The sequence below is a fragment of the Callithrix jacchus genome, chromosome 7, assembly GCF_049354715.1.
Source record: "Callithrix jacchus isolate 240 chromosome 7, calJac240_pri, whole genome shotgun sequence".
In the NCBI taxonomy this organism is placed as follows: Eukaryota; Metazoa; Chordata; class Mammalia; order Primates; family Cebidae; genus Callithrix; species Callithrix jacchus.
In genome coordinates, this window is record NC_133508.1 from 100,378,391 (window position 1) to 100,392,199 (window position 13,809).

The window sequence follows — 13,809 nt, forward strand, 5'->3', positions numbered from 1 at the left end:
TCAAGATTCCACACACATAGCTGTGTGTCTTTGAGAAAGTAATTTGTCCTCCTTGAGCTCCCACACTGGATTAGGTGTACCTCCTCTAAACTCTACCTATGCCCTATAAAATACCTGTATCATTATTGAAATTATCTGCCCCACCACTAACCTATTAACTTATAAACATTTTTAGCAGAGTTGTTATTATTTATTTTTGTATCCCCTGGCCAGTGGTGGTGCTCTTTACAAGTGTCTGTTGAATTGATCAAAAATATTCATATCTAGGCCTATGTTAAATGATCTCTTGAACCCCCTCTCCACATTTATTAACTGAAAGTGGAAATAACTGACCGGTGTGTGTGTAACGATAAAATGACTCAGACCACTTGAAATGATTTAACACGCCGGGTGCGGTGGCTCATGCCTGTAATCCCAGCGCTTCAGGAGGCCGAGGTGGGTGGATCACGAGGTCAAGAGATCGAGACCATCCTGGTCAACATGGTGAAACCCCGTCTCTACTAAAAATACAAAAAATTAGCTGGGCATGGTGGCGCGTGCCTGTAATCCCAGCTACTCAGGAGGCTGAGGCAGGAGAATTGCCTGAACCCAGGAGGCGGAGGTTGCGGTGAGCCGAGATCGCGCCATTGCACTCCAGCCTGGGTAACAAGAGCGAAACTCCGTGTCAGAAAAAAAAAAGAAAAGAAATTATTTAACACTAAAACAGTAGCTCTGAGAAAACTTATCTTTAAACAAAGTTTGCACAAACCATAACGCTCTTTTGAATTTGCTGGTGCCATTTTGGACTTCATCTTTACTTTTTTTTTTTTTTTGAGACGGAGTTTCGCTCTTGTTACCCAGGCTGGAGTGCAATGGCGTGATCTCGGCTCACTGCAACCACCGCCTCCTGGGTTCAGGCAATTCTCCTGCCTCAGCCTCCTGAGTAGCTGGGATTACAGGCCCACACCACCATGCCCAGCTAACTTTTTGTATCTTTAGTAGAGACGGGGTTTCACCATGTCAACCAGGATGGTCTCGATTTCTTGACCTCGTGATCCACCCGCCTCGGCCTCCCAAAGTGCTGGGATTACAGGCTTGAGCCACCGCGCCCAGCCTCATCTTTAATCTGTTTAAGTAGAACCGTACTTTAAGGAAAAGTGGAAAAATAATAGAAGTATATTTTAATTCTCAGCAACTACTAGCTCCTCCGAAAAATCACTTAACTTTCCTGTTCTTCAGTTTTCTGTTTAATCAAATGAAAATACTGAATACAGGCCAAATAAAGATAGTGGGATTGTTTATAAGGGTCAAATCACACAATTAAAATCTCCATTTATTATTATTTTTTTTTAATTAAGAATGCTAGAGGCCAGACGCAGTGGCTCACGCCTTTAATTCCACCACTTTGGGAGGCCGAGGTGGGCAGATCACAACGTCAGGAGTTTGAGACCAGCCTGGCCAACATGGTGAAACCCAGTTTCTACTAAAAATACTAAAATTAGTCAGGCATCGTGGCAGATGCCTGTAATCCCAGCCACTCGGGAAGCTGAGGCAGGAGAATCGCTTGAACCCAGGAGGCAGAGGTTGCAATGAGCAGAGATCACACCATTGCACTACAGCCTGGATGACAGAGCAAGACTCCTTGTCAAAAAAGGAAAGCCAGGCGTAGTGGCGGGCACCTGTGATCTCAGCTACTTGGGAGGCTGAAACAGGAGAATTGCTTGAACCTGAGAGGCAGAGGTTGCAGTGAGCCAAGATTGTGCCACTGCAGTCCAGCCTGGGCAACAAGAGTGAGACTTTGTCTAAAAAAATTAATTAATTAAAAAAAGAAAAAAGAAAAAAATAAATAAAAAAGAATGCCAGAGAGCCAATCACAGTAGTGTGCATCCATAATCCCAGCTAACAGGGAGGCTGAGGTAAGAAGACTGCTTGAGCCCAGAAGTTCAATACCAGCCTGGGCAACATAGCAAAACCTGATCTCGTATAATCAGTTAATTAATTAAGGATATTTAACTTTTGTCTTCTGAACTGTATTAGTTACCTACTGCTGCATAACAAATTATCCCCAAAATGTAACAGTTTAAAACAACAAGCATTTATTATCTCATATTGTTTCTGGGATCAAGCATCTGAGAATGGCTAAGCTGATGGTTCTAGCTCAGGGTCTCTCATGAGGTTACATTCAAGCAACCTCAGGTGCTGCAGTCACTTGAAGGTTTGACCAGAGACAGATCTATTTCCAAGATGGTTCACTCATATGTCTGTTGACAGAAGACTACAAATTCTCATTGATCCTTGGTAGAAAGCCTCCGTTCCTTGCTACTTGGAGAGCTGTCTCAATATCCTCATAACCTGGCAGTATGCTTTCCCCAGAGGAAAGGATCCAAGAAAGTACAAGGCAGGGCCAGGCACCTGAGGTCAGGAGTTTGAGACCAGCCTGATAACATGGTGAAACCTTGTCTCTACTAAAAATGCAAAAACTTAGCGGGCATGGTGGTGCACGCCTGTAATCCCAGCTGCAGGAGGCTGAGGCAGGAGAATCACCTGAACCTGGAAGGCAGCAGTTGCAGTGAGGTGAGATCACGCCCTTGTACTCCTGCCTGGGCAACAAGAGTGAAATTCCAATTCAGGAAAAAAAAAAAAAAAAAAAGAAAGTACAAGGCAGAAGCCACAATGTGTTCCACGAGCTAGCCTCAGAAGTGACATAGCATTATTTTGCCGTATTCTATTGGTCACACAGAAAAACCCTGCTATAATGTGGGAAGACTCTACAAGCCATGATTACTAGGAGGCAAGGAATCATTGGGGACCATTTTGGGGACTGGCTGCCACACCAGTGAAAATATCCACACCAATGGAGCAGAGATGTAATAATTTTTTGGCTTTTCGGGGGATAGAAAGCCAGAGATCAAATGATTTCCCAAGAAGAGAGATTAAACTCTGTACTAAGCCACCTCAAATAATAGGCTAATTAAATAAGTAATAAACTTAAGGTTCTGAATCCTTATTCAAGTTTTGTTTTTCCAAGTTTAAACTCCTCTGTCCTGTGGAGGAGTTTATATATATCCAGAACTCTTCAATGTATTACTTGTCCCCTGAATTCACCAATAACAAATTCACCTGCCCAACTTTACCTATAACTCCAGCACCTAGGTTAAGGGAAAAACATTTTTCCCCTAAGCAATAACTAACATCAAACCAAGATATAAAATAAACTCACACCTATGGATATACTAACAATGCAGACCTAGTTTCAATAGATAGCAATAGGCAGTTAATTTTATTGTACCAGTTCTTTTCGACACCTTAGCTGGTTGCACAAGGATCATAAGAAACTAGATTCTTTTTTTTTTTTTTTTTTTTTTTTTTTTGAGACAGTTTCGTTCGTGTGGCCCAGCCTGGAATACAATGGCACAACCTCAGCTCACTGCAACCTATGCCTCCCAGATTCAAGCAATTCTCTTGCCTCAGCCTCCCAACTAGCTGGGATTACAGGAATGCACCACCATGTCCAATTAATTTTGTATTTTTAGTAGAGACAGGGTTTCTCCATGTTGGTCAGGCTGGTCTCAAACTCCCGACTCCAGGTGATCTGCCTGCCTCGGCCTCCCAAACTGCTGGGATTACAAGCATGAGCCACCATGCCTGGCCGAAACTACATTCTTTAATTCCAAGGTATTAAAGAATATAGAGATAAAGAGTATAAACGTCTGAATCTCCATGGTTCTAACAAATCCATCTCCATCAAAAGATAATTACTCCTATTCCCTACCTTCTATCCTGCTTGGTGAGAAAGGAAGCTGGCAACTGAGACCTGGGTTCCAGCCTCAGCTCTGTCGTTAATTTGCTGTGTTATATCTGGCAAGTAACTTGACATCTCTGATTATCAGCTTTAAAGAGCCAAGGTTAGATCAAAATAACTCTTCCAGGGCTAAAATAAATTCTATTCTTCTGATTAATCTGTGATTTCAGGTGAACCCAGCTTGTTTATCCTTATCAACTTTTCGTTGTGACTCTACACCTATTTTCTTTTCTTACTACACTGCATTAGAAAACAATAGGACGATGGTCATTTCTGAATTTATATTAGGCTTTCCTCCCTAACCTTTCCCTATCTCACCAAATAGTGCTGGAAAAATACTCTGTACTATTCACTGTGGGAAGCTCAACAGAAATGAAAATACTCAGCCAGTAAGGTGATCAATGAAACCAAATTGGAAATAAATTTAGGTACATGAATATAAACCCAATTTTTAAAAAATTGTTTCAACCAAAAAATGATTGCTCATAGACACAGACAGAAAGATGTCTTTTCCCAAAGGATTCACTCTTCACAGAGTTTGGCAGCATGATGAAAGGCAAAGGAGTGTGACTCCATGGCAGCAGAGGAAATAATACTCTCATTAGCCGGCAACCAATTTCCCTCAGAAGAGGTACAGACATAGCTAAGTCAGGCCAAAAGTTATGAATGTCCCTGAATTCCCACAGGAAACGAGTGTAGTGCAATGAAGGAAGTCTCATCATTGGGCCTAGATGAGCTTGAAGAAGACAGGAAAGTCCTTTAGCAATTTTCTGACAAAGAGAGAAAGGAAGAGAAATAAGGAAATGAGGGAAAGAAACAAAGGTAAAGAAGAGAAAGGTTAGAGAAAGAAAGCGGCAGAGAAGTGTAAGAATGAAAGAGAAGGGGAAAAATTATCCAGCACTGGAGACTCAAGAGAGCCCTGATTGTCTTAGACAATAAAGTACCCTGAATACCTACCACAGTGCCTGTACAGAACAGGAGTTCAGCATATGCTGAAGGAATGAAAGAATGCAGGTAAAGAAACAAAAAACAGTTTGGAAAAATGCAGGATATTCATTTTCTTATAGCTCTGCACTAACTCCAGCTAAAAATGTTATGATCTAAAAAATGTATCTGAGCAAGGTTAGAAAAGGTAGATAGATCAGTACAAATCTATAATCCCTTTGGGAATAAATAAATAAATAAAAACGTGCTGCTGTTAAACACCTTGTCACTTTTTTATTTCCTTACATCCTATTGTATATTAGCAATCTGTCTCAATTAAGCACCTCATAAATATTTTAGAATCTCATGTTAAGAAAGAAATAACATCTTTATTTATATGCCAGTTCAAAAGAATGTGATGGTTCTTAAAAAAAAAAAAACTCTTTATTTGTCATAGAAATCACATAGTCATCTATGTTGTTTCTTAGAGCTCTGTCAATATTTCAGTGTTATTCAGTGTTAAAATAAAATTGTCAAAAAAAAAATGAGTAAAGAAACATTTCAATGTTTTCTAGGACTTTTATCCTAGAAAAAAGAACAGATATCCAAGAATAAGTTGTCTGCATATCTGTTTCTTTTGGTTAAATACTGACACAAGCTCAAATTGTTGCAGTTTGAAACTGCAGTTCATTCGCCTTCTACAGATCGTTTTAGATCTTGGTCTAACACAACTATCCCTTTAGGACCAGTCAGATTGCCATAGTAATTGTTCGGTGACCACAGTTGTTGCAACTTTGACACAGGAATGACCACAGTTCTAGGTCAGCTTTCATTTCACCCAGAAATGAAGACACATTAACAAAAGTAGGACTACACACACATACAATATCTGTTATAGAGAAGAAATAGAATAGTATCCATTTTGATAACACATAGAGGCTCAGATTGAAAATACTATCTATTATTCTTTTCCTCCATCATTCTTCTCTTTTAAGAACGTGAAAAAAATTACTTCCACACTGCATTTTAATTAGATATGCTTTGTTTAAATTAATTATATTCTTCAGTGGAAATAAACCACATAGTCTGTTAATAATATACAAAATGCTTTTTCTAAATTCATATCTTGAAGTAAATAAATATTTTAGGAACAAGACTGAGAGATTATTTTTTCTTAATAAAATTAATTGGGGGGGGGGCTTCTGGCAAAAAACAGAAAGCCTCCTAGACAAATTCTAAAACAGTTGTAATACTAATAAAATAAATTTCAACTTATTTTCATGTCCCTTTAAAATTTGATTTTTTTTTTTTGAGACAGAGTCATGCTCTTGTCACTCAGGCTGGGATGCAATGGTGCCATCTTGGCTCACCACAACCTCTGCCTCCCGGGTTCAAGTGATTCTCCTGCCTCAGCCTCCTGAGAAGCTGAGATTACAAGTGCCTGCCACCACACTGGCTAATTTTTGTATTTTTAGTAAAGATGGGGTTTCACCATGTAGGCCAAGCTGGTCTCAAACTCCTAACCTCAGGTGCTCCTCCCATCTCCCATGAGTGTTGGGATTACAGGTGTCAACCACTGCACCCAGCCTAAAATTTGATGATTTTTAATAAAGAAGCCGTAAACATGTTTATAAAATAAGCTATAATTATGAGGAATTGAATTAAAATGTATCTGTTAAAAGAAAAAAATATACATTTCAATTGAGTCAGACATCAAATATTTATTAATACTGTTTTGTACCCACCGGCATGCTAAGCGGAAGAGAGTAAAAGTGAGATGAAACACTCAAAGATAGAATATATGATAGAATATACCGTAGGCAGTAAGCTTAGTGTGTTCACATTACATCAGAAAGGGAGCTTACACCGGTCGCGGTGGCTCACGCCTATAATCCCAGCACTTTGGGAGGTCAAGACGGGTGGATCACGAGTTCAAGAGGTCGAGACCATCCTGGTCAACACGGTGAAACCCCGTCTCTACTAAAAATACAAAAATTATCTGGGCATGGTAGTGCACACCTGTAGTCCCAGCTACTCGGGAGGCTGAGGCAGGAGAATTGCCTGAACCCAGGAGGCGGAGGTTGCGGTGAGCCGAGATCGCGCCATTGCACTCCAGCCTGGGTAGCAAGAGCGAAACTCCGTCTCAAAAAAAAAAAAAGAAAGGGAGCTTACTTTTAAATTAGCCAACATTACATTCCAAGAGAGGGCCAAAACATTAGTTTTCAAATACATTTAAGTAGTTTTTCTTAAGCAGATTTGAGTTTGCATCTAGAGCTTCTCAATCAGCATTAGTTAATAATTATAACAGCTAACATTTATTGAGCACTTCTGTGTTGGGTACTACGCTAAGCACTTTATATATATTATTTCGTTTAATCCTAAAAACCCTATAACATAAATAGTTTTTTCCACATTACTGAGACTTCTGACCGTATAAAAACATATTTTCCACTACCCATACCTAGAAGCGCTGGAAGAAATAAAACAAACATTACTTTTAAAGTATGGCTGAGAGCCGGGCACGGTGGCTCACGCCTGTAATCTCAGTACTTTGGGAGGCCGAGGCGGGTGGATCACAAGGTCGAGAGATCGAGACCCACTGGTCAACATGGTGAAACCTCATCTCTACTAAAAATACAAAAAATTAGGTGGGCATGGTGGCGCGGGCCTGTAATCCCAGCTACTCAGGAGGCTGAGGCAGGAGAATTGCCTGAACCCAGGAGGCGGAGGTTGCAGTGAGCCGAGATCGTGCCATTGCACTCCAGCCTGGGTAACAAAACAAAAAAAAAAAAAGCGAAACTCCGTCTCAAAAAAAATAAAGTATGGCCGAGGAAAAAAAAAAAAGGAGGAAGGACTTCTTTGATCCAACATAGGTGCCAAAAATAAAGAAGCTGTTGAACCATAAGCTAGGGTGAAGCTTCAATTGCCTTGGAGGGGTATTGGTTCCAGTAACCTAAAGACTTAAGTTGTAATATTCAGGTAGAAAAAAAGGACGAGGCTTTAGATGTGCGTGAGGAACTGAGAATCCTTAGATAAAGCCAACAGCCTCAAATAGCTGCTCCTTCTAGAAGGGATGAGCTAGAAAAGAAATATAAATTTGGGGTTAAGTAATATAATATACATGATTTAGGAGGTCTCAATTTGTAATGCAATGACTGACCTATGGTTGGAAATCTCCCCAAAGCAACTGTAGAAACAAGTGTGATATTAATTTGGGGAGACCCTCCCATAACTAGACCACAAGGGATTCTCAGAGAGAGAAAGCCTCAGTATCAGTAAAGATAAGTTCATAATAAAGCACATGAGGAAATAATCCATGATGAGCAAATGTCTACACATCCAAAAACTAAAAACAACAACAATCTGAAAGGGAATATTGAAAAAGGAATAAAGCTATACAAATGAGGTACTATGAAAAAGAATATGTTGATTAGGGAGAAAAACATTTAGCACCTTCAGGTAAAAAAAAAAAGCTCTGAAAAGTTAAAACGCAAAGAATGGATCAAAAAAATTAAAACTAGCTGAAAAAGAATTAGCAAACTAGAAGCTAGAACTGAGGGATAAAGCACAGACAGCTAAAAAGTGGGAAAATGTAAAAGAGAAGTAAAGAGACACGGAGGATAGACAAAAAGGTCCAATATGCCTCTAATAGGATTTCCATGAGAAGGGAATAGAATAGGAGAAAGGCGATATTTAAAAGATAATGGCTACAGAAATGGTGCCATCACTTTAGAAAACAATTTGAAAGGTGCTTAAGTTTAAAAAGAGTTGTATAACTTAACAATAGGTTATATTGTTGTAGGTTATATAACTTAACAATAGGTATATAACATAACTGAAAATGCATGTCCACATAAAAACTTGCACAAGAACGTTTGTAGCAAAATTATTCATTAAAGCCCAAAACTATAAACAACACAAATGCCCATCAATTGATGAATGGATCAATAAAATGCAGCATATCCATAATGGAAATATTACTTGACCACAAAAAGGAATGAAGCTCTAATACATGCCACAACGTGGATGAACCTGGAAAACATCGTGCTAAGTGAAAAAAGTCAGATGCAAAAGGCCATATGTTATACGATTCCATTTACAGAAAATGTTTAAAATAGATCCACGGAGGCAGAAAGAAAATTAGTGTTTCTCAAAGGCTGGGGAGAGGGAGAAATGGAAAGTGACTGTTCACAGATATGGCATTTCCATTTGGAGTGATGAAAATGTTCTGAAATAGCCGGGTGCGGTGGCTCAAGCCTGTAATCCCAGCACTTTGGGAGGCCGAGATCGAGACCATCCTGTTCAACATGGTGAAACCCCATCTCTACTAAAAATACAAAAAATTAGCTGGGCATGGTGGCACGTACCTGTAATCCCAGCTACTCAGGAGGCTGAGGCAGTAGAATTGCCTGAACCCGGGAGGCGGAGTTTCCGGTGAGCAGAGATCATGCCATTGCACTCCAACCTGGGTAACAAGAGCGAAACTCCGTCTCAAAAAAAAAAAAAAAAAAAAAGGATATGTTCTGAAATTAGACAGTGGTGATGATTGCACAACTTGAGAGCATACTAAAAGCCATGGAGTTGTATAATTTAAGAGTCAATTTTATGTTATGTAAATTATATCTCTTTTATTTTATTTTATTTTATTTTAGAGACAAGGTCTCTCTCTGTCACCAGGATGGTGTGCAGTGGCACAATCATAGCTCTTTGTCACCTCAAACTCCTGGGCTCAAGGGATCCTCTCATCTCAACCTCCCCAGTAGCTAGAACTATAGGCATGTGACACCACACCCAGCTAATTTTTTTTGAGACAGAGTTTCTCTCTTTTAGCCCAGGTTGGAATGCAATGGTGTGATCTCAGCTCACTGCAACCTCCACCTCCTGGGTTCAAGCAATTCTCCTGCCTCAGCCTCCCAATTAGCTGGGATTACAAGTTTATGCCACCATGCCTGGCTAGTTTTGTATTTTTTTAGTAGACACAGGGTTTCACCATGTTGGTCAGGCTTGTCTCAAACTCCTGACCTCAAGTGATTCACCCACCTTGGCCTTCCAAGGTACTGGGATTATAGGCATGAGCCACCATGCCCGGTCTCCAGCTAATTTTTAATTTTATATTTGTAGAGATAGGGTCTCACTATGTTGCCCAGGCCCGTCTCAAGCTCCTGGCCTCAAGTGATTCTCCCACTTTGGCCTCCCAAAGCACTGAGATTACAGGCATATGCCACCCTGACTAGCCTTGTATCTCAATTTTAAAAATATTTTTAAAAACATAATGACTGAGAATTTGTCAGAATTGATGAATTCAAGACATGATTCTCAAATAGGATAAATGAAATTAAAGAATTAAAAATATAGTTAGCAACATGTAAGAAACCACAGAATACCAAAAATAAAGAGAAAAATTTTTAGAATAGCCAGAGAGAACAGATTATCCACAAAAGACTCACAAGCTAAAAACAGACCTCTCAATACTAGTTATAGAAGCCAGAAGGAATATAGTAACATCTTCAAAAGATAAAGTAATAATATCTATGAACACAGAATTCTATAGGCGGCTAAATTATGCTCTAAGAATAAGAACGGAGACATTTTTATTAGCTGAAGACTGAGAATATTTATTTCAAATAAACCCACAATTACAGAATTATTTAATATCTTTTACCAAAAAAAATAAAATCCAAAATTTTAATGGAATTCAAAGAAAGAATAATTGACAAAGAAATTGGTAGATATGGCCCGGTGCAGTGGCTCACGCCTATAATCCCAGCACTTTGGAGGCCGAGGCGGGTGGATCACGAGGTCAAGAGATCGAGATCATCCTGGTCAACAAGGCGAAACCCCGTCTCTACTAAAAATACAAAAATTAGCTGGGCATGGTGGTGCACACCTGTAGTCCCAGCTACTCAGGAGGCTGAGGCAGGAGAATTGCTTGAACCCAGGAGGCGGAGGTTGTGGTGAGCTGAGATCGTGCCATTGCATTCCAGGCTGGGTAACAACAGCAAAACTCCATCTCAAAAAAAAAAAAAAAAACAGAAAGAAAAAAAGAAATTGGTAGATATGTAGGTGACACAAAACAGGAATTGACTATAAAAAAAACCGTGTCTAATTTATACCCAAAATAGAACACAAGACATAACAATAATAACGTGTATAATGGAAGGAAATAACCAACGTTAAGTGTTTCAGGGTCACTTTATTATCTGAAAGGGAGTAGAGATACTGATTAATATTAACATTATTATGCATGTTTAATGTTTAAGCGTATACCAGAGTAAGCAAAAAATCAATCAACAAAAACCAAACCAGAACTGACATAGCTGTTAAAATAATTCAATAAATTAAAAGTTATTATAACTGTATTCCATATATTCAAAAGGCTCGGGGAACTATTAAACATAGTAAGTAAAGACATTAAAAGATATTAGGCCTGGCACCATGGCTCACGCCTATAATCCCAGCACTTTGAGAGGCTGAGGCAGATAGATAGCTTAGCCAGGAGTTCGAGACCAGCTTGGCCAACATGGTAAAACCCATCTCTACTAAAAATACAAAAATTAGCCAGTGTAGTGGCACGCGCCTGTAATCCCACAGCTGCTAGGGAGGCTAGGGCACAAGAATCACTTGAACCTGGGAGGCAGAGGTTGCAGTGAGCCAAGATTGCACCACTGCATTCCAGCCTGGATGACAGAGTGAGACTCTGTCTCAAAAAAACAAAAAAGTTATTAAAAACAAATACAATTTCCGGAGATTAAAAACTTCAATGTCTGATATGAAAAATGTACTGGATGAGATTAATGGAAGGTTAGGAATTGCCAAAAGAAAACAAAAAACAAAATGGTGACCTTGAAAGCATATTAATAGAAGCTATCCAAACATAAACACAAAGAGAGAAAATATGCAAATAAACAAGAATGAATGAAAGAAAAGAAGGAAGCAAGGGAGAGAGGGAGGGAAGAAGGGAAGGAATATCAGTATTCTGCAAAACATCTTCAAGTGGCCTAGTATACCTATAACTGGAATTACCAAAACGACATGTGAGAGAAAAAATGATTTGAAGAAATATAGCTGAAAGTTTTCCAAACTGGTTGAAAACTATAAACCCACAGATCCAATAATTTTTTCTTTTTCTTTTCTTTCTTTTTTGAGACGGAGCCTCCCTCTGTTGCCTAGTCTGGAGTGCAGTGGTGCAATCTCAGCTCACTGCAGTCTCCACCTGCTGGGTTCAAGCAATTCTGCCTCAGCCTCCTGAGTAGCTGGGACTAAAGGAACATGCCACCAAGCCCGGCTAGTTTTTTGGTATTTTTAGTAGAGATGGGATTTCACCATATTGGCCAGGCTGGTCTCAAACTCCTGATCTCATGATCTGCCCTCCTCGGCCTCCCAAAGTGCTGGGATTCCAGGCCTGAGCCACCATGCCCGGCCCAGATCCAAGAATTTCAATAAACCATTTCAAATGAGCCATCTTTTTTTTCTGCTTTTTTCTTGACTGAAGGTGAGATGTTGTTTGTGGTATGTGAACTGTGGCAGGTGGAAATAATCCTGGCCTTGAGAAAAGTATCTCCAGCTCCCAGAAGCCTGCTGTGCTTTCCTCCCGCAGCTTTCTGCCCATTGTTCCTTACTAGTTTCTTGAATTGTTCTTGTGGACTTTTCCTCAGTGATACATTGGCCTGCAGGTCCCAGTTCACATGTAGTCCCCTGCTCACCATTGGAGAATCAGCTACACTGCTTAGCACATGAAAGCAAATGATACCAAGGCACATTATAATACAGTTGCTCAAAACTGGTGATAAAGAGAAAATCTTAAAAGCAGCCACAGAAAAAAGATACATTACTTACAGAGGACAAAACGACATCAGAAAAATGAGAAATCAGAAAAATGTACAAAGGTATAAAGTACTGAAAAAAATTAAAACCTGTCAAACTACAATTCTACACCCAGTCAAAATATCTTTCAAAACTAAAGGTGAGGGGCTGGATGCAGTGGCTCACATCTGTAATCCCAGCACTTTGGGAGGCCAAGGTGGTAGATCATAAGGTCAGAAGTTCAAGACCAGCCTGACCAATATGGTGAAACCCTGTCTCTACTAAAAATACAAAAAATTAGCCAGGTGTGGTGGCAGGCACGTGTAGTCCCAGGTACTCAGGAGGTTGAGGCAGGAGAATCACTTGAAGCTGGGAGGCAAAAGGTTGCAGTGAGCTGAGGCCGTGTCACTGCACTCCAGCCTGGGCAACAGAGTGAGACTCTATCTCAAAAATAAATAAATAAATTAATTAATTAATATAAAATAATAAAGGTGAATATTTATCATAGCCAAAAAGTAGAAACAACATACACTTCCACCAATAAATGAATACATAAACAAAATATGCTATATCCATACAATATAATATTATTTGCATATAGAAAGAAATGAAACACTGGCCAGGTTAGGGTGGCGCATGCCTGTAATCCCAGCTACTCAGGAGGCTGAGGCAGGAGAATTGCCTGAACCCAGGAGGCGGAGGTTGTGGTGAGCTGAGATTGCGCCATTGCACTCCAGCCTGGGTAACAAGAGCGAAACTTCATCTCAAAAAAAAAAAAAAAAAAAGAAATGAAACACTGATATGACAATACAGATAAATCTTGAAAATATTATGCTGAAAAGGGCCTCTCTGGCAGCAGAGATTAAAAATTGGCCCAACTTCATTTTCATACTTCAGGGAATAGCAACTGAAGATTTACTTATCCACAACTTGAATTCCTTCTTTGGGACCAAGTTAATAAAAGACCAAGAAACTCCTGATTAAACTGGATAATGGAGGATTTTGTAGACAGGGCTGCACACATTGGCTTTGTTTTACTTCTGTTTTCTCAGTTAACATCTCAGAGCTGGAACATTCCATATTCCCCAGCAGCGTGTCGGGGCCAACTAAAGTTTACAATTCCGACTAAAGATCACCCTGCTTCTGGCTTATTTGAATCCCCTGTCCACCCTGCCCCATCACCCCGCTCCTATTTATTTAGCACCACACTACCCAGGAAATACACTAGCAAATTGTGCAATTGAATGAAATCCACACTTTTCTTTAGATTCTTGCAACTGTATCATATGTAATAGAATCAC

General features: G+C 39.8%; 1 non-coding gene and 1 pseudogene across 1 annotated transcript; one reads left to right on the plus strand and one right to left on the minus strand.

The window, feature by feature from the left end:
* LOC100404174 (small ribosomal subunit protein uS2B pseudogene) overlaps positions 1-13,809 on the plus strand; it is a 63,608-nt pseudogene that overhangs the window by 16,212 nt on the left and 33,587 nt on the right.
* Positions 5,900-5,960, minus strand: LOC118143440 (U7 small nuclear RNA). The gene has a single exon (XR_004727656.1). It is a non-coding gene; the product is annotated as a U7 small nuclear RNA (small nuclear RNA).